General features: G+C 43.0%; 1 protein-coding gene across 3 annotated transcripts in view; it reads right to left on the bottom strand.

The window, feature by feature from the left end:
* HTR1F (5-hydroxytryptamine receptor 1F) overlaps positions 1-19,050 on the bottom strand; it is a 105,483-nt gene extending 86,433 nt beyond the window's left edge. For 2 of the 3 annotated variants that reach the window (XM_071433727.1, XM_071433726.1), the window contains exon 1: positions 18,303-19,050. The gene's annotated coding sequence lies outside the window, so the exon portion shown is untranslated. The remainder of the gene's footprint in view (positions 1-18,302) is intronic. The other variant, XM_071433725.1, reaches the window with a different exon arrangement.
* Positions 19,051-20,458: the final 1,408 nt, after the last annotated feature.

The raw sequence follows: 20,458 nt of genomic DNA, 5'->3' as shown, positions 1-20,458 counted from the left end.
GACACCACAGCACCACAAAAAAGTTAGTCCCATGATTGGTTAGTCTCTCTCATATTGAAGGGCTGGGAAAAATTTATTGTGGGTGTTTTTTCCCCCTCAAAAGGTGGTGAGAAACCACATAAGAAGATCTGGGAATGCTGGGACTGGAGACCAACATAAACTCAAAAATCTTCTGTATCATTCATGTGTCTTTTGCAAACCATGCCCATTTTCCAGTTGTGTGCCAGCAGGGAAGGAAGGTGGTGCAGTGAGATCCCTGTGCTGTCTCTGGGTGTGCCACGGCACAGATGGGTGGCCACAACAATCAGTGGCTTTGTCAGTCTGGACAAAGGAGGATAAAGTCTAAGGGGTAGCTTTTGTAAGCTCTGCCTGCACCAAATGGACTGAGTCCAGCTCAGTTTCTGGGCTTAGTATTCATTTTTAGGAATGGATGTGATGTGGGATGAGGGTATATAACAATGGTATGAGTGTGAATATCTATCAGCCATGTTTTGGACCCTTTTTGCAACCCCCTTGGTTGGCAAGGACCAGGTATGCTACTGTTCTCCTGGGAGACACATTCTATCCTCTGCTCATCCACTGGTTTGTGATGTCTCTTGGTGGTTGTGCAGAATTTCCAGCTGTACCCTCAGTGGCTGCAAAGGAATGAGATTTTGGAAGGCTGGAAGTACAAAGGCAGTGCTTGCTGCAGAGCCAGAGGTAACAGAGCTAGGCTTGTTCTCTGGGTTTTGCACAAGGGCTGTGGCAGGAAGAAGACAACATTTTCCATGGGTGCAAGGTGTGTTCAGAGACACTTTACACGGCTGGTGATGCTGCCTCTAGTGCCCTCATGGGTAGTTGTGAAGCCTAGTTGATCATAAGTGCCTCATCTTCCTAATTTTCATCTACAAGCTCCACTGAATCTTTATTACCCTGCCTGAATGCTTTTCCAGTGTTTCTAAAGAAGGGCAGGGCATTACTTTTACAGCTCAAGTGATTTTATGGAAAGGATTGAACTCGGGTCAACAATAACTCATCCAAAAGAAGTGCAAGCTTTAGGGAACTGAAACATAAACCCTATCAGAAATGGCACAACCACCTCATTCAGTGCAACCATGTGGATGTGGAAAACTTTCAGATTTTCAAATTAATTCCAGCTTTTGCTCTTCCTCTGAGAAGAAAGCATGATGTTATATTTCCTTCCTAGAAGCTTTGGTTTTCCTCTCAGTGCTGAAGAAAAATGAGAGGCTGTTGCATCCTGAAAGGAAGAGATCTCAGTATTCACTGCTGAGTGTGCACAGCCTGTGCATTGCTCTCTGTGAGGGGCAGGACTTCATTATGGAATGGTAGAGGGTGACCATATGGTACCAAAGTATTTTCCAATTCTGTTTCTGCACTATCTTCAAAAGCAATTTTTCCATATCCCTGCCTCTTACATTTTTTTTCCCTTTCTTATTTGTTTTCTCTTTTCCCTGATTTTATTTTATTCTCTCTCCTTCTACAAGGCCTTCTCTCACTTTTTTCTCCTTCTTTTCTGGTCCCTGCCCAGACTTCAGGTTCTTATATGTTCTGCCATTCCCTTTCCAGTTCCTGGCCCAGAAATCTGTCAGGTGTGCTGGAATGTTGCTGGGACAGAACTGAAACAGTGGTAGAGTAGGGGAAGGAGTTAAAACTGAAGACTGGGAAGCTTTGAAACAGAACACAATAGTTATTGTGCTAATTTTCATCTCCATAGCAACACTAATGCAATGTTTTTCCCTCACTCCTGGAATTCCCCTCCAATGTCTCCTCCTGGGCTCAGCCTGGAGACCAGCACTGGCACGGGGACTGGGAGGGTGGCTGTATGGCTTTGACTTGTTGGAAAATGGATAAGATTTGAAGAAATCAGTAGTAACCTCCTGGTGCAACTCTATGGGCTGCCCCTGAGGTGTGGGACAGATCTGATCAGGAGGTTTGCCACCAAGGAACAGAAAGGGTTTTGTTGAGATGGCGATGGCAGCTGGTGCAGTAGACAGCAATAATTCTGTGGGGCGCTTCTCACTGAGGTTCTGTGAGGATGAGAGGTCAATGTCACTGTAATAGGTGACCCCTCAGAGAGACACTCTTGCATTTGAATGTATTATCCTTGAAATTTGGGTTTAGGTCGTCTGAAGGTCTGAGCAAATTGCATAACAAAAAATTAGAATTTTGCACTATTTTTTTCTGAATTCAAATTATTAATAGTGTGAGACTGTGATTAATGCAAACTGAGTATCTTAAAATCTGTAGGCATCTTTACATATCTTAGTTTGGGTAATGTATCTTGTAGAAGTTAAAGGCAGCTGAAGGCTCAGAGCATCATTCAAGCTGTAAAGCAAATTACAATCTCAACTGAATTTTCTCCTATTCCTAATATCTTGGTAACCATGCTTGCATTATTATAAGCTTTGGGTTTTTTTTTAACCCTCCTGGTACCATCATACTGAGCAAGAAAAATCTGGCAGGGAGGAGCCTTTTTGATACTCCACAAATGCAAGTGTCCCAACACTGCTGAATGCTGCTGTGCCATTTGGAGAATGCCAGAGGGCAAACTCTGAAGAGGCATAAGAAGAACCAAGAGGGAGAAGAAAATGTTAGAAAGTGCTGTTGCGACAGATGGTGAGATGGTAGGCTGTTCTCAGATGGAAACATGTTGAAGAGTTTTGCTTCTCCAGTCTGGACAGCTTCTTGAGAACAGGCTGGGGGCAAAAACATCCAGAAAGCCTCAGAACAGCTTTAATGTGTGAGCTGTAAGTGCTGGTGGAAAAGAGTCAGTGAGCAGCTCTCTCAGTAGCTGTAGTGGTTGAACATGTCCTGGTAGCAGTGCTGGATGTCCATGAAGATCCATCAGGAGTCCTGGCTGGAATTCCTTGTGCCTTGGCTGAGGAACATTAATGCTGTCCACAAAAGATGGGAATGCAGTGGTGATCTTCCTAATCATCCATCAGTGCCATTTGGAGCCAAACCAGCACCTACTGGGAGCCTTTTCTGTCAAGGGACCTTGACTTCTTTTGCAGTGGGGAGTATCCAAGTGTTCTCTTCTTGGCACTGCTGGATGTTACCATTGGCGCTGGCACTGCTCTGGCAGGTAGGAATGAGCACAGAGCTGTTCCTTTTGAGAAGGTCTTTACTAGGATTCCTCAGGTTTGGACTAAGAGGAGATCTCTAGGAAGGTGTGTAGTTCTGCAGCTGGAACGCTGCAGTATTTAAAGTGGGAATGTCACAGGGGCACCCACCCCATGGAAACAGGGAGCTTGCAGCTAAACTGAGGGCTCAGTGAAGGAAAGCTGCAGGAAAGTTAACTCAAAACACAGAACTGCTTTCCCTGTCAGCTGACTATGAAGTTAAAGTGATGTCATTTTCAAGCAAGTGTTCCATTTCACCAAAAGTTTATACTTACTACTCTTACATACCCTTCTTAGCCTGCAGACATGAGGCATTTCTATTTAAAAAAAAAATGAAAAGAGGAATAAACCTGGGCATCTTTTACTTCTTCCACTACCTTCTGTCCATCCCTTCTCCCATCTTTAAATCCCATAGCCTTAACGCCCAAATCAGAGACCTTCCTCTCCCCACATATTCAGAGCCTAGAGCGTACATGTAGTTTGCAGAGCACTGAGTGGGCTCAATGTACCATCAGGCTGGAACGTGTTAGGAGCTAATTCTGGGATGCATGTCAGGAATTGTCATGGGAACACAGCCTATAATCAAGAAGGATAAAAATTCCAGTAGGAAACCAGGCTATGGGAGACTTCCATCATGTTGCTCAAAACAACCTTAAAGAGAGAATTATTTTGCAATTATTTCAAAGGAGACACCATGCCATGGAAACCCCTGATACAGCAAATTGCCTGTAATTAATAAAAGAGGGAACTTAAAAAGAGTAATTTTTTCTACTTATGTCTAAAAACATAAATCTGCCCTTCTTCTAAACCCACTTATGAGAAAAAAAAAACCCAAACATTTGGGGAGTTAAGTTTCCCTCTGACTGAAACTCAGCTAGTAAACATTGTGTAAAAATATGTTTTCTCACTTTTTTTTTTTTAACTGACAGAAAGGAAGGTTTGACTTAGCCTACCACTTAGTCAGATACTTCCTTTTAATCCAGTTTCCTTGGGAAATAACAGTTACAAGATTGTGCCATTGTCAGTCCCCATGAGCTCCTTTTGAACTCATTGCCCAGTTTCAACTAAACTTGCAGAGAGATCAAGAGTCCCTTTGCCTTTGATGAAAACAAGCAGATACAAGGCAAGCCCCTGTTAATGGAAAGGCCACAGCATGTGTTCAATATATTATTAGACATTAGAGAGTCTGTGTGAGGGTACAGAAGGACTGAAAACTTTTGTGAGAACAAAAACTACAGCAAGCAAGCTTTAAAAGAGTCAGTGCTCAGATAACTTTTTGGGAGTTGCTGTACTAAGCTCCATGTATAAGTACTTGTAATTGTTTTCTAATTCCAACCTGTGCAGGGCCTCCTGATAATTAAAGTGTCAGCATTTCAGTGATGAAAAGCCCCATTGAAAATCAATGCTCAGTTGCCATTGCTGCTTGCAGAGAAGACAGAAAGGTCTTGTGAAGGTCTGCAGAACCAGCTGTGAAAGCCTTCTGTCAGCTTGGTGGGAGGGGAGAGCTGTAAGACCAAACCACCATTTGCAAATTCTCATCCTTTAAACTTAGGGCTGGCTATAGAGAAAATCAGAGGCATGTCTTTCATGTGGAGGCCTCCAGAACTGCATGTCCTGCTTAAAACTTATTTGCAGGTATTCTGCCTGTTCCCATACCAAGAGAACAGACTGAGTAAGCCTGACTGGAAGCTGCAGGGAAGCTCCTCACAGGAGGATCTGTCAGTGTAAGCAATGGCACATCCTCACAGAGCTCAAACGCCTTTTACTGTTCAATGTAGACTTTATTCCCAGTTCTTTGGTAATCAGGGGAATGCTCCTCACCTTGCTTTATGAGTCAGGACAGTGAGATGCAGGGAGACTAAATGGTGACACCAAGGTCACGCAATTTGGCAGAGGATGAAGTTAAACCCCAACCCTCTGAGCTGTGGGCTGGAAGTGACTCTGAGAGCTGTGGGAAGGGGCAGCCTCGGGCTCTCTGCAGGGTGGAAAGCTCTTCCATGTGCTCTCTGCCCTTCTTCCCTTCTCAAACCAGCTCTCTGATTCTTGCTTGCACTTTTCTGACTGTGCTTTGGCCTATCAGGCTTCCCAGAACTGACCATTATGCCATCACTTTTGAAATGACTTTTGAGTATAACCCAGTGCAAGACTTGGTTTTACAAACCTGCTTACAAAAATGGCTTGCTGCCTTCCCTTAGAGCATTCATAAACTATGTCCAAAAATACTCCAAAGTAGGTGCTAATAGCCTAGATTGATTCTGACTGCATAAAAGACAAGTAATTTCAAATTATGAAAATTAACTACTTACATAATTTGATTTATTCAGTTACAGTCTCTGTGAGGATTTAATGATGGTGCCTTATTCCCAGCTCTGCTGCTGCTGCTGAACTGACAATATATCACAAGTGTGATTCAGAAAGGTCTAGCAAGAATGCTGGGGTGGTATGAGGGAAAAACAGGTAGATGATATAGCAGAACTTAAATTTCAGTCTCTGACTTATAATTATTCCATCTTTTTCTCATCATCTGTGTTTATCCTATTGCATTTTGATTTAGCAGCTTCTTTAGGATCATATTTGTTATGTATATTAATATGTATATTTGCAATCAGATTACATCTTGTACTGGAATTCCTGGCTCAGACTTGCTGGACTTTTGCAATCCAGGAATAATTCCTCTGCCCCAGAAATGACTTTCCTGTATCCCTACTCCACACAAGCAGGAACAGACCCCGAGTCCAGCACAGCTCCTGCCTCTTGCTAAGGAAGATGAACCCTGCAGCCACTTGCAGATGCTGGCATGGAGCACATTCATAAGTCCCTTTATGACAAAGAGCATAAAGGGATGGTGGTGATGTACCTGTGTCTGAGAGGCAGCAAGCTGACAGCAGAAAAACCTGTTTAAATAAGGATTTACTTCTGTAATCAGACACAGAGCCCCATGGCACGGTCTGTGGTACAGCCTCCTCCCTGACACAGAGAATCTAAATCTGAAAAGCAGAGACTGCACTAGGAATATTTCTATCTTCACAATTTATTTGTGAAGTTGTTACCTTTGCTCTGATAGGGACCCTTCTACTTGCCACTGGCCTCTGCAATCACTCAGCTAAAAAGGGGTAAAAAAAGAGACAAGCACTTACACACACAAAAAACATTGTGACTTGAGCAAGGGGCACTTAGAAGTAACTTGGAACCTAAATTTGCAAACAAACCTAAGGGATAAGAGTAGCTAGCTGGATAAACTTCCAGAAAGCAGAAACATCTTTCCAATCTCCTCTTTAGCTCCTTTAAGGCGTTATCATCATTTTGATCTAAATTGAATTGACTCCAAGCCAGTTTATTGCAATGTATGAGCTGCTCCCCTGGAGATGCTGGAGATGAGGCTCTTGCCTGAGAGCTCAGAGTGACACAGTTCTTTCTCAAAGGCACCAAATGAGAGGTGAGAACTGATTCCTGTAGTTCCCTCCACCACAGAGACAGAAGAAAGGGTGATTCTCACTTTCGGGATAGGTTTTAGAGGTAGATGAGGATGCAAAGAAAGAAAGATATTGTTTACCCTTTCGTTTCCTTCTTCTCTACTCTCAACCAATACTACCTTCTCTTTCCTGGCTGGGAGGTGGCTGTGTCTGAGAAGGAGAACAGTTCTGCCCACAAGGACCTTTCTACCCCTCCTGGATATCTCCTTGTTCCAATTCAGCTCTTTCTGAGCTGGCAGCAATTGCAGGCAGGAAGAGTCTGAAGAAAGGAGTGACGAAGTCTTCTTTACTGAAAGCAAGAGCAATACTCCTTGATCATTGATTGCTACAGCTCTTTAAAGGGTAGAACATCCAGCAATTGCCTTTGACAGGTGTTGGGCTAGAAGATTTGTAACAGGAAACATGAGGGGTATGATTTGTTCTCATTACCACAAAAAGAAGATTTTTGTTTCAGTTGGAACAAACAAGTCTTTTATTTCCTGTCTTCTTTTATTACTTCACCAACTTATTGAATTCTTTATTTTTATTTTCTTAATATCTCTGCAATGCCTTAGCTTTTTAGGTCAGTGACTCATATCTACAGCTGCATAAGAGCAAACTTCTTCATATAAATGGCTTAATTTTCAGGCTGACCATGTAATTTTATCATTCTTCAAATGATCTATGCTTCTCTAGATTAAATGGATGAGTTTCCAGAAAGTAAATGTGTTTGGGCTGCACAGACAGAGCTTTATGTCAGGTTCCTGCCAAAGAAGTCTGCACAATATTGTCTCAATAAAAAATGAGAAAGTAAAAATCATTTAGTCACAGGTGTACTACACATTAAGATGCAGAAAAGGCATCACTAAATTATGTCATTGCATAAGTAGTTCCCTCAGTAACAGTTAAGGGAAGAAACTAGTTGGTCACAACTAAAGAAAGTGCAGCTTTTATGAAAAGAACTGGCAATAAAAAAAGTCAGAATTATACTTCTATGTGAAGTAAGTTCTGATGAATTCAAGCAGCTCCTGCAGTTTCCAGTGCTCTTTCCTATGTAAATGGTGCTTCATCCCATATGTATTTTCGGCACATCTCTCTGTCTGAGACTTTAACTTTGGTTCTATGCTGTTGCATTGAATTTCAATCCAGATTTCTGTGCCACTTCCACCAAGGTACCTCCCAGATTTATGAGAGAAGTGAAGATACATGTACTGTTCCCTTCTTTCTTGGTTACATACTTCTTTGATATATGGAAGTCAGATTTCAGCAGACTGGTGCCTTCAGGTCAGAAAAATGGTTGCTTTGTCATCTTTCTGCATTTAAGTCCATTTTAATTCTATATCTTCCCAGATAAATTCAGGCCAAATCTGTCTTTCCAGTATTTCATGCAGAGCTTTGTCATGTAACTTTTCTGATGGAGCAGAGATGAGCAATTTCTAAAAAAGGTTTTGACTGTTCTGAGCTGATTGGGTGTGTTGCAATGGCCCTGGTAACTGCAGAGGGTCACCAGTTTATCCTCACCACACACCCAAGAAGTCAGGCAGCATCTCTGCTGTGTTATCTGGGGAGATGAGAGGCCAACTCCCTGATCCCCTATATCGTCCTTGGGCAGGGGTCTGCCTCTCCTTCTGAATCAGTGAAATGGAAGGAACTGTCACATTTCCAACCTCCCAGAGTGCAGTGGGATGGACATTCAGTAAAACCCAGGTGATACTGCAGTAGTGCAGACCACATGATGCTTTAAAGAAGCATTTCTGAGGGTCTGCAGGGGAAAGCATTTTCCAAAGAGAATCAGGAACCATCCTCCTCCTTCTCCATCCTTGCCTCAGGATATGTCCAAATCAAGCAGACCCAGCCCATTCTTGCAAGTGGATGCAACACAGACCCCGTCCGTGCTTCTGGGGTGTTGTTTTCCCATTTATCATGAGCTGCACCCACCAGCATTCACAACCAGCCCTTGACAAAGAAGAATTTCATGGGATTTTCTGCAAAAGCATATTGAAAAGGAATGAAGATTTTGCCAAAAATGTGTTTCTCTCTTCATGTGGATATAAATCAAATCCTTGATTTCCTTTCTATATTCTTTGATTCCAGCAGAGGTCAGCTCTGCCTGTGCTGGGGATGGACAAAGCAGTTCAAAGTGTGGGCACCTGCACACCTTGGAACACAAAGCTCTGCTTGCTTCCCACTGCCCCTCACAGCACTAACTTCAGCCCATTTCAGGCCCTCCTCTTAAATGGAGATAAAAGGGCTTTGAACCAGAGCATCTGTGTCTCCAGGGCTGCCATAAAAGCTGGTTAGAGAGCTCTTCTTGCTGCTGCTCTGTGGCTCCAAGCCTGTTTGAGAACAGCCTGTAATGAGCACAAGGAGCAGGAGACTGTGACAGTGGTCCTTGGTGAGGTTAAAAGTGTTGCAAGATGAAAAACCCCCAAAGAGCAAGAAGTTATGTCTGGACTGTGCTTTCCAATTACTGAACTATTAGGGAGACAGAAATACTGCCATCCTGTTGCAACTATCTTTCTTTGCTGCTGGTATCAGGATTGTTAAAAAAACCCTAAAGCTGTGCTCAACAATGTTTGGTTAAGGTTTGTTCTGGCAAAAAAAAAAAAAAAATTGAGTGTACCTACAAAAAATTTACTTCTTTAAATGGCATTATCTTGGTGGATATATGGTCCACTAAAATTCTTATTTCATCTACCAGTTACAGTGGTTCTTTAGCTCTTCATAACACAAGACAAGAAACATTTTGAAGCTGAAGGCAAAATGTGTTGACAAAAACTCTCTAGTTTAACCAAGTAAATCTGCAAATGTCCAAGACATATTTTATCCTCCTTTTTTAGAGATTAAGTTATTGCTACATTGAGCTTTTTTGTTAATTGTCATTAGTGATTGACACACTTCACAGACTTTTGAAGCTAGAAATTAATGACTGCTTTTCTGAAATTAGATGTCATGCTTTCGACAGAAATCTTTCATGTAACCAGTGATGTGTGCCATTGAGACAGCAGCTGCTTCTGAAGGATAATATCTAAAAAACCCCAAAGAATCTCACTGTAAATCTAATGCCTGGTTTTCCTAAATAATACTTTTCACACTTTTCTGGTACCTTTTTTGAATGTAGCTTGTTAATACTAAAACCCAGATGACGTTTCAGTGCATCTACGCATCTCTTTTCTTTGTTCTGTTTGGGAGATTTTGTAGATTGAAATGACAAAACGTGGTTTGCTGATTTCTTACTTGTAGCTGTATATAACAAGAAATCAGTGCCATTAGTCTAACAAACTACCAGGGGAGCCAATAAATAATTTCAGCACAAGATCAAGGATAGGACTAATGAGCAGCAGACTTGACTGCTTACCTGAGAATTGAGAGAAGAAACATAAGCCCACTAGAAAGAGGTGATTAAGGTGCCCCTTCAGAGTGAACTTGCACTCTGTGTGCAGTTGTGCTGCCCAGCTCCAGCCCTTAGGAGTGTCAGATGAATGTCAGGCAAAGCAAGGAAAGCTATTTTTCATTTTAGTGCTTGTTCCTCCTGATGGCATTATCTGTTATAGGTCAAGCAGCTACAGCTGACAGTTTCATAGGTCATCTTAAAAACAAGATATACACTCAGTGCTGTTGTTGCTGATTAAAGATCACATATCTAAGTGCAGATGACACTCCTGGCTTTTGGGTGACTACAGGGCATTTGGAATTCCAGCGTGAACAGCACATTGTGTCCCAATACCTTGTACACACACAGCCCAGGCTGTTGTTCAAGAGAGACTGTGTAACTGCCTCACCAAAGAGCAAATTGTGTTCTGGAAAAGTGATAGCATTTGTAAGGCTCCTATTCTTTGCTGTTACAAGGAGATCTGGAGCGTCCAACACTTACAGGGGCTGGCTGCCACTACAGACAGTCACAGGCAGGCTTCTCACTTAATGCCCTCTTTACCTGTCTTTCTTTGGCAGCTGCATCCAAATACAGGTATTTTCTAGGTCAGATTTGTCTTTACAGAGAGTTCAGAGCACCACTGACTTTTGTGCCAAAAGCTAATGGATGCATCCTGGGCTCCTCATCTTGCTGTTTCATTTTGTCATCTGTCCAGTGGAAACTGCCTTGCCCTGGGCTGAGGAGAGCCTGATCTGCTTTTCCCAAGGAGAAATCTTAGGGTGTCTCTAGGCCATTGACAAAATCTGAAATGCAAACAAAAAACCTAATCCTGAATCACGAATCTCTGAAACGAACAGAAAAAGCTGTCTCTCGCTGAGAGTTGCCTGCCTGCTCCCTAGCTGAAGTGGGGCTGGTGCCCACAATATTCTTGTTAACTCCATCTAGAGCAGTGTGAGCAAACAGCTGTGCCCACACTCTGTGGCCTCTAACACAGGGCCATGTGGCTGAAAGACATCATTACGGTTTTTCAGAGATTTTATGGTTCAAAAAACCTAAATTGACATGAGGGCTCAATCAGTGGATTGGTATTTTGATAGCCTAATATCAAAAGGGGGATAAATTGCACACCCTTGGACATGGCACGAAGGTTTGTGAGCCCTTGAGAGTAGAACTGCTGGAAGTGTGCTGGAAAACACTGTGCAGCACAGAAAGATCCCAATCTGGTTATGGTCTTGGCTATTGTGCTTATTTGAAATGGTCTTCTCAACAAATCACCTCTAAATCCACATCTGGCTTTTGTCTTGAAAGGAACTGATTGGTTTTCTGCATAACAGGGTGCAAACAAACTCAAACTGGTCCAGCTTTGATGATCAGGAGATAGGGACTTAACAGCAAATCAGAGAAGTGACAGTGTAGACACAGATCCTTATTATTAATAGTAAATGGTTGTTTATTCTAGATGTAAACATCCTAAAATATTAATTAAAAAAAAAAGTCAAAACCCCGTAATCACACGAGGCTTTGGTCTAGATGCAAAGAAACACATTTTGCCTTTTACAAAACAGCAGGGGCCCTTTTTGCCACTGGCAACTGTCAGTCTTCAGGTAATTTCATAATGAGACCTGCAGTACAGTCTTTGAGAAGAGTAAGACTAGAATGGATGAAAAAAATTAAAAGCCTTCAGTAAAAGGCAGAGTGAGAAGCAGCTTGATTTATGACCCTAATGTAAAAATTCTTTGTGTGGAAGAGATGGTAATGATGCCATTATGTTGGGCAAGCCCAATACAGAAGATTGTTTATGTAGATACAAGTGTTAGGACAGAATGGAAGTCATTTCCCTAGGAAGGAAATCAACAGCCTTAAATGCATCTTTTACAGAGACCAAAATGCTATTAGACTTCTAAAGTTTGACTTTCCTCTTGAGAGGATAATTTTATTATTTGCTTGTTTTCTCTGGTACATTTGAATTTTTTTCTGTGTCACTAAATAATGTCTGTCATTTTTTGCTCCTGGCTGCTCCCCTGGTTTATTCCCCCACTGATCTGGGGCTGTCACTGGCCCCATTATGGGCACCTGGCTCTGCCTGCCTGTGCTTGGCTGTGTCCCCTCAGTGAGGAGTGCCTGTGCTGGGGTCACCTGAGCTCCCAGCCCATGTCCCCCTTGCAGAGCAGCCCTGCTCTCCCTGTTCTCCAAATGCCCAGGTTCAGGATGTGGATAGCCATGTAGCAGTTTTTCTAAAAGGAGTCACCAGTGACATCATCAGGACATGAATCAGCTCTGTGATATTGCAGGGGTGTCAGCTCTGCCCAGCCTGTCATTTCCCCTGTGAAATTTGCACTCTTGATTGTTCCTGCCCAAGAGCATCCCTGATACTGGTTCTATTCAGCTGCATTTTTAAGACAGCCTTTAATTCTAACTCAGTTGTTCCATCCATTTGCGTTCCTCCCCAACCTTTCATCACCTGCATGCTTACCAGCCTTAGAGGTTATTCCCTCAGCTCAACTGTTAATGAATAATTAAACACTATTTTTTATTAAACTATTAATTAACACACTTCAGGGTACCCAGGAGAGTCTCCTGAACAATCACAAGTGGTGTAAGGTTTATAACTTGACAATAGTTATTATAATGAGCTATTTTTGATTAAAGCTTTCCAGACAATGGTACATACTCCTAGTATTTTCACCCAACACACACTTATTGCTTTGTGTCTGTGGCACTGTTAAAAGCTTGTGCTGTATTTACCAGGATTTATTATAACACAAATTAGAGGAAGAGACTCTGAAAACTGACTGGGCTGCATCTCTAAGTGATACTGATGAGGTCCAAGTTAGCCTACATCCTTTAGTGGTCGAGTTACCAATAAACCATGGCCTAAAATCTCTCTCAAGGATGATATTTTGATGACAGACCTCCCTGTTTCAGTTGTCTCTGCTGGTTTCAGAGCACCCCCTTCTCATCAGTGACTCAGTGAGCCACAGTCATCGCAGTGAGGTGACAAACTTGTACTCCGTGGGCTCCACCACTGCCTACTGCAGTGGTTTCTCCAAGCCAGGCTGATCTTTTATAATCTAGCACAAAGCTAAGGACAGGAAAATGAGTATTGATAGCGACTTCACCCCACCCTCCCTATTAAATTTAGAGGTAATCTTAGGCTTAATACAAATAAACTGGATGGATTTAATGCTATCAAATCAACAGTGCTAGGTAAAAAAAAAAAAAAAATAAAGAATGTGTTTCATGTGTTTCTTTCCTCCTAGAGGAAGGATCACTCTTATACAGTGAAAGATCCAATTATGGCCCAAATTATGGCCATCTAGAGACTCACTAATGTGGTTATATTACAAATAAATCATCTGCACTTAAAACTGGAAAATGCTTGTTTTGATGTATTACAGCCACCCTCCAGTAAGTGTCATGCACAGCGGGGTCTGGATTCAGGCAGAAACAACAACCCAAAGAATTACTGCTGCCCACGCAGAAGTTTTCCAGGCAGGGCAGTGCTTCCACGTGAGTGCAATCAGCAGCACTCCAGCAAGTCAAAGCCCAGGAAACTCAACAGTGGAGGATGAGGATGGATGGGCTGCCTGACACCTAATTGCTGTGAGGCAAGCAAAACAGCAGGAATGGGAGGACAGAAGATGCAAGGTGATGCTGAAGTCATGTTCTGCTGCTGGCCATAAGAGTGATTCACTGAACAGCGTGTCCCCTGTCAGAGGGAGGGAACAATAAGCAGGAACATTTGGCATTCCAGTCCATGAGAAGACCCAAGCCAACTGTCCTGCTCTGATCACTCAGAGCTGCTGTAGGAACCAACTACAGACAGTTCTAGGAAGAACGGAAAAGGAATATAACTTGACTAAAATGAACTTTTATTTCCACTACTGTGAAGAAGGGGGAAGGGGATGCTGACTCTTGTCGTTTTGCCTGTAATTGTTATTGCAGACACGACTAAGTTACAGGTACAGTAATTTAATACTCTCAAATTCTATTTTGAAGGTCAAAGTGTTCTAACATCGTCATATTTTTGACTGTGACTTACAGCAGCGGAGTTTGGAAGTTCTCCCCAAGTCAGGAGAAGCTGCCAAATGAAACCACACTTCAATAGGTACAAAGTACCCTTTGGCAGAATTCCATCAAATTATAATCTCCTCTCATTACTGCATAAACATTTCTGGGTGAGCTAGCCAGTTCCAAGCCTTCTCACCCATGTCTAAAATCTATGTAGTGGATCAGATATTTCTTGTGATTCCTAGTTTTCATTTCTGCTTTCCTTTCCCATTGCTCCAGCAGGTCAACGTCCCAATATTGCTTCACATTTCACCACAACCTTTTGTTCATTTACATGGGTTTTGTATTGGCATCCATGGAACTGTTCTGTGTGTTTGTGTACATATGTAAGCACAGACACCTAATTATTTATGCAAGTAGGCAGCTAAATCACCTTGGCTCCTCTTTGCACCTCAAAGCTCATCTTGCATTTTGGCACGAAGAAACAATACTTAAGCATAGTCAACAAGGCTACTTTTCTCATATATTGATAGAGCTTTTCCAATCCTCCCATTTTGCAGAGGAGCCAGTGATGTGGGAGTCCTTAGGTTGGACTTTTTGTAGTGCTGAGCAGCTGATGCTTCATGGCAGAGCAAGGCAGTTTAAAATTAGCCATCCTGCTTTTAATTTTGGGCTTTTGCCCTCTCCCCTGTGGCAAATGCACACACGGGGATGTGCACCTGTAGGAGGCAAACCCAGTTTCATAACTCTTCCATTTCCAAGCAAGCTTCCCAAATTACCATGTGACACACTCCTACTGCAGGCAAGGCAAACTCAAAAGTGTTTAGTCAATTCTTAGGACGTCTAGGTCTGCATATTTCACTGTACTCCCATGTGCTTTTCTTTCTCTGGTAAGTGCAGAACCGAGGTCCTAAAGAGAATGTGGAGGAAATGACCTCCAATTCCATTCTCTTACTCCAGCATTAATTTATAACATGAATCATCAAGAAAATAACACTTTAAATTCAATATATATAATATACATTCCCAATATTTTCTAAAATGTGCACTGGTTTTAATTAAAATATGAATTGTACAGGCAGAAGGACTTGTTCCTCTGCCAGGAGCAGATCTCCAGCCATGGACATCAAATGCCTATGGAAAAAATATTTGTTTTTTTCATGCATTGAAACTTCTCCAACTTTATTACATTTGGAAACAGAATGTAATAGCAGAGGGCAACATTATGTCTGAAATATATAATTAGTTTACAAAAAAAAAATACAACCAGGGGACACAATTTTGATAGAACCACTTTTTTTTTCACGCAATAGTTGCAGGATAATGGAGCACACTGATCCTTTTTACTAAATGGTATGACAAAGAAAATGAGCATTTGTATAAAAATGCCATAACAGTTGAAGCTTGAATTAGGGAGTCTGTAACCTTTGCTTGTGCTTATAAATTACCCTGCAGATGAGAATGTGACATCAAAAAAAAAAAAAGAGAAAGGCATCCAAAGCCAAGAGATGCAACCCATCAAATACTGAAATGCTTTATGTATATGTGTACCCAATGTTAATCACTTCAGATCCTATAGTACAAATTGCCACCAGCAGTTTCTAAAGTTGTATCACAGGTTAAATGGACACCCACAGATAGAGATTAGTCATTTAAAAGACAAAGGTATAAAAACTGATTTCAACTGCTAAAGCTGTCTTAAAGTCAGTTTTTCATGCATTTTGAAGCTGTGCCTTTTTTACCCCATTTCTGGGAGAGGGGTTAATAGCAGGGCCAAACACTGAAACTGGCAGCATATAAGGCTTTTCCCCAGCAAATACCTTAGAGAAAACTGGGGCAAAAAGGTGTTATTCTCTCAGATCAAGTAAATTCATTTGTTGCTTTTAACAGCTGTGCATCAGTAAGTCATTAAAAATATCTGAATTTTAATCACTTATGCTCTCTCAAACACTAGAATAGTGGTTTGTCACTCTCAAATGTGGAATTAGTACAAAATGACATGAGAGCTGTCCTGTACCCCCAGCTCAAGAGGAATCTCAGTACTGAGGAGTCAGATTCTGCATGCAGTGGGTGCCTCCTGCCTGACTGAATTCTGTCAGCTCTTTCATTGCTGCCTGGATGAAAAAACAGGCAATTTGGAGCTCTCAGGGAAGGAAGGAGGAGGAAGTATACAAGGAAACTTGCTTATTTGCAGGTTTCACTGAGGTCACTGAGGACTGTGACAGCTGTAGAGTCCAAAACTTCTGGGAATAACAGTAATAATAATAATAATAATCATCATCATCATCATCATCATAATATTGAAACTCCAAAACAAAGGCTTGATTAATCTCCTCTTAAAAAAGCAGACTTTTAGCTAAGTCAGAAATCCTGTTTTAGATATTGTATTAACTTTTCACAATAACTTGGAGCTGATTACCTTTTTCTCTCCTTTAACATTTCAGGTGCTTCAGTCTCCACAATCAAAAAGAAGAAACTCACGGCTATATATGAGAGGATTGGTGGAAATCTGAACTTTGCAGAAATTCCACCAAAGAGAGAAGGTGTGAATGGTAACTGTGAGGAGGCTGAGGTACCAAGAGCAGTTTACTTACTGTACCTTAAAGCAACCTGTACCTTTCCAAGTGTTCAGAAAGTAATAATCCTTGGAGTTCCTAATGCTCTGAGCACTGCTTCTGACCAATCACTTAACCCCTTGAAGTCCTATATCTGAGAAAAAAATGACTCCTAATTCCATATTCCTGTTTCATGCAACACTGCAAGAAGTGAGCATGCAGCATCAGCACACAGCAAGTTGTATGATCATAAACAAAAATAATTTTTTCAGCCCCTAAGCAAAGTACTTGTCTCTTGGGTCAACAGATCTTAGAATTTAGCAGACCAAATTAACAGCAAATGCATGTTTTATCCCATTTTTAACTCTAACAAGATAAATGATGGATGAACACAAGTTTTTAGAAGATTAATTTAAATACAGATGTAATCACAGCAGGCAGCAGTTCAGAGCAGAATCTGTGCCAAGTCCATGTGAGGTCCTGCCTCTCTTCTTTGACTACTGAGACTCATTTCCAAGGCAAGGTCCCTAAAATATGTGCCCAACAGCAAATATTGTGAATCCCTCCTTCCTTTTTCCTTTCCCCTGCATTGTTTGTAGTCCTCTGTGGCTCAAAACCTCAACTCTCAAGTCCTGCACTTGGACAGTATCAGGTGTTTGCCTGTGCAGGTGAATATGCTCATGCATGTATGGGTAGGCAGATTAATATGTGATTGACTTCTCAGAAAGGAAAGAAACAAAATCAATAAAGAGCAACAGAGTCTACCCTGAGCTAAGTTTTTCCCAAGTCAGACTTGGAAGTTTAGCCCATATTTTACAGCAAAGTTCAGGTCAGTAATTTTCATCAACTGTGCAACTGATGCTCTCATTTTCTCATGTTTGATTAGAGTAAGACAGTCTTTTCTCCATGTATACATTGATTTTTTTTTAAACTAACCTCTCAATTTTAATTTTCCTCAGGTAAATATCTGCTGGATTAATAGTCCAAAAAGAAGAATAGCTTATAGTAGCAAGCATAAGCATCTATGGAATTATAATATCTAACAAAGATATTTAATTTCCTAAAGTTGGTTTTCATAATGTGCAGAAAGCCTGGGGTTGCCCAGTCTCATAAAGCATCCAACCAACACAGGGACTGTATAAAATGAATATCCTCTCAAACAAAAGCCCTGTGGATTATGAAGCTGTACAAATTGTGTGACCTGTACAAACGAGAGCATGCTTCTATCTCTGAAAAGGCAACTAAATAATTAAAAGGCTAAGAAACACGACTTGATTCAGTTCAAATGATCTCTTGGCAGAATCCACAAGTTGAATTAGGATGAAAACAGAAGACAGTTCACTTGTTAACATCATAAACTAAAGACATTCAAAGCCTAGCTGGAATCTCAGCTGTGAATGCCAGCATACAAAATCTATCAGCCTACAGGACTGCATGTGTGCAACATACACACATCTTTGCTGTATTATTGGCAAAAACTAAAGGAAAAGCAAACTCAAGAGGATGCTGCCACAGGAAATCTCATCTATATTCAGGCTGGTAAAGCAAGTAAACATACTCACAAGGCTAGTATGAACTAGGAACGTTTTCATTCCTCAGTACAACTTTAGGAAAAAGCAGAAACAGAGTCCTCCTCTGTTCTGAACCCCAATATTTCAAGTTCTCCAGCAGCACAAGATCAGATAATTAACAAAAACCAAAGGATGACGAAATGAAGCCAGATAAATAACAAATATCTACATATATAAGCACACAGCAAGCAAGATAATGAAAAGTTAGCTAGATTTACCGTTTTAATTATCCAAGTGGGTGGTTTGTTTGGGTTTGGGTTTTTTTTGGGGGGGAGGGAAACGTCGGGCGCTGTTTTCACGAGGATTCCTCCATACGCATCCGCACCGCGGCAGGCGCCGGTCCCGGAGCGCGGAGAGCGAATCCTTTCCCTCCGCAGCCGGCGCTGCCCCCGCCAAAAATGAAACGAGAGAAGGCGGGGAGGGGCGGGGAAGCGGCGGCCGGCAGGAAAAGCTCCGGCGCCGCCCCGAGCGCTCCCAGCCCGGCGCTGCGGCCGCGGCGGCTCCGCGCTGCCCGCAACTTGCGGGAGCCGGGGGGCGGGCGGTGCCGGGGCTGAACCGGCGGGATGATGCCCGGCGGGATGACGCCCCGGCGGGATGATGCCGGGCGGGATTGATGCCGGGCGGGATGATGCCGGGCGGGATGATGCCGGGCGGGATGATGCCCGGGCGGGATGATGCCGGGCGGGATGATGCCCGGCGGGATGATGCCGGGCGGGATTGATGCCCCGCGGGATGATGCCCGGCGGGATGATGCCCGGCGGGATTGATGCCCCACGGGATGATGCTCCGCGGGATGATGCCCGGCGTGCTCCGCCCGCGGCTCCCGGGATGCGCCCACCTGCATCCCCGGTGCGATGCTGACCGCGCACCCCGCGCTTGTGCCGCCTCCGCGGCTCCAGGGCTGGGAGGGGCCACACGAGTCCTCCCGAGTGGGGGGGCCGTGGTGTAGCCTAAATTGGGTGGAAAGGGTGCTGCCTGGAGCGGGGATGTAGGGGAGGTCTGTTTCAAGCACCCGGCTTGTTTAGGATTTGGGGTCTTCGCAAGTGCGGGTTCGTGGGTGAGGCTGTTCGTCCGCTCCGAGATGGTACGGCCGGGCTGTGAGGAAGGGGTGCCAGGGTGAGTGTGAAGTGGTGCAGAGGTGGACGAGCGTGTGCTCAGCTCTTCTGCAGAGAAACAGCGCAGCTGTCAGAGTTGTGTACTTGGACCAGCAGGACCTGGAGTGGGCGATAGCTTGCCGAGGAGCTCAGACACGCCTGGGAGTTGTGACCTGAGCCCCAGCCCTTCAGCACCCACCAGCGCTCGCACACCCACTCGGTGCCTTCTGTCCCCCTCTGCTCGGCGCTCAGCACCTCTCAGTGGCTGTTTCCAGCCCTACGTCGGCGAGGGCTGAGTGCCACACACACAACCTGTTGGCAGGCAGTGCTTTGAGCTCCCCTTTGCATGCTGTTCGCAGCTCCCTTCCATAGTGCACGTTTTACCCTGGTGCCAAGTAATCCAGAGTGCTATTCAGTGCCCTTTCCTTTAGCTCAGGATGTTTATTGTTTGCTTGGACCTCTATTTATAGGAGGTTTTGTTTCTGAAGCAAACCCAAAATGTGTTTCAGTGAAACCAACCCCTACATCCCATTGCAAATATTTATTCCACAAAAGCTTAAAAGATTTTTAAGTACTAGAGGGTAATTTCTAATGTTGTTTACTAAGAAAAGCAAAGCCTTTAAAGACAGAAGTTCTATAAACTACCTGCATCACACAGCCACGTTGTAACTTCATCAGTCTAATTAGATGCAGTTTCCCTGGATCATTTGGTGCCTGCCAGGTGCTGAACTTGCTGCTTAGGACCTGTCTTCTGCAGGCTATTAAAGTTCCAGTTTTGTATGAGCTGAACACTGTTTTTCCTTTTGCAGGTTTTGGCAATAGCGACTACAATCTCCTCTCTCAGCTGCATGCATCACTGGCTACTGTTTGAATTAATGTATTATACCACAAGTGACCTTAGAAATGGCAGAAATAATAGCAAAACATTTCTGCTCTGTCTATTGGTGCTGACCAGTAAGAGTCAACTGTTTATGATTAATCTCTGCACTGTAGCCTGCATCTGGTGTTAGACTGATGCCATTACACTCAGTCCAGCAGGAATGTGAAAGTGCCTCTCTGGAACTGACAATTTAGTGTATTATATATTTTTTTTTGCTGTGTCTGTAAACCTTTAAAATACATTTCTCCTAGGGAAAACTGCCTGAGTGACATTGATGGTGGCAGAAACTCTCTAGTAATTCCCAAAACAGTATGCAAGGGCATTGGACGTCACAGTGAGAGCAAGTAGTCTCTCCATCTCCTTCAAATATCTCCTTAGGACCTCTTGGTTCCTGTGGTGT

The sequence above is a fragment of the Agelaius tricolor genome, unplaced genomic scaffold (assembly GCF_023055355.1).
Source record: "Agelaius tricolor isolate 1412-34295 unplaced genomic scaffold, bAgeTri1.0.p SCAF_9, whole genome shotgun sequence".
In the NCBI taxonomy this organism is placed as follows: domain Eukaryota; kingdom Metazoa; phylum Chordata; class Aves; order Passeriformes; family Icteridae; genus Agelaius; species Agelaius tricolor.
The sequence above is the reverse complement of the archived record's forward strand: the minus strand, read 5'-3'. Positions and strand labels throughout refer to the sequence as shown.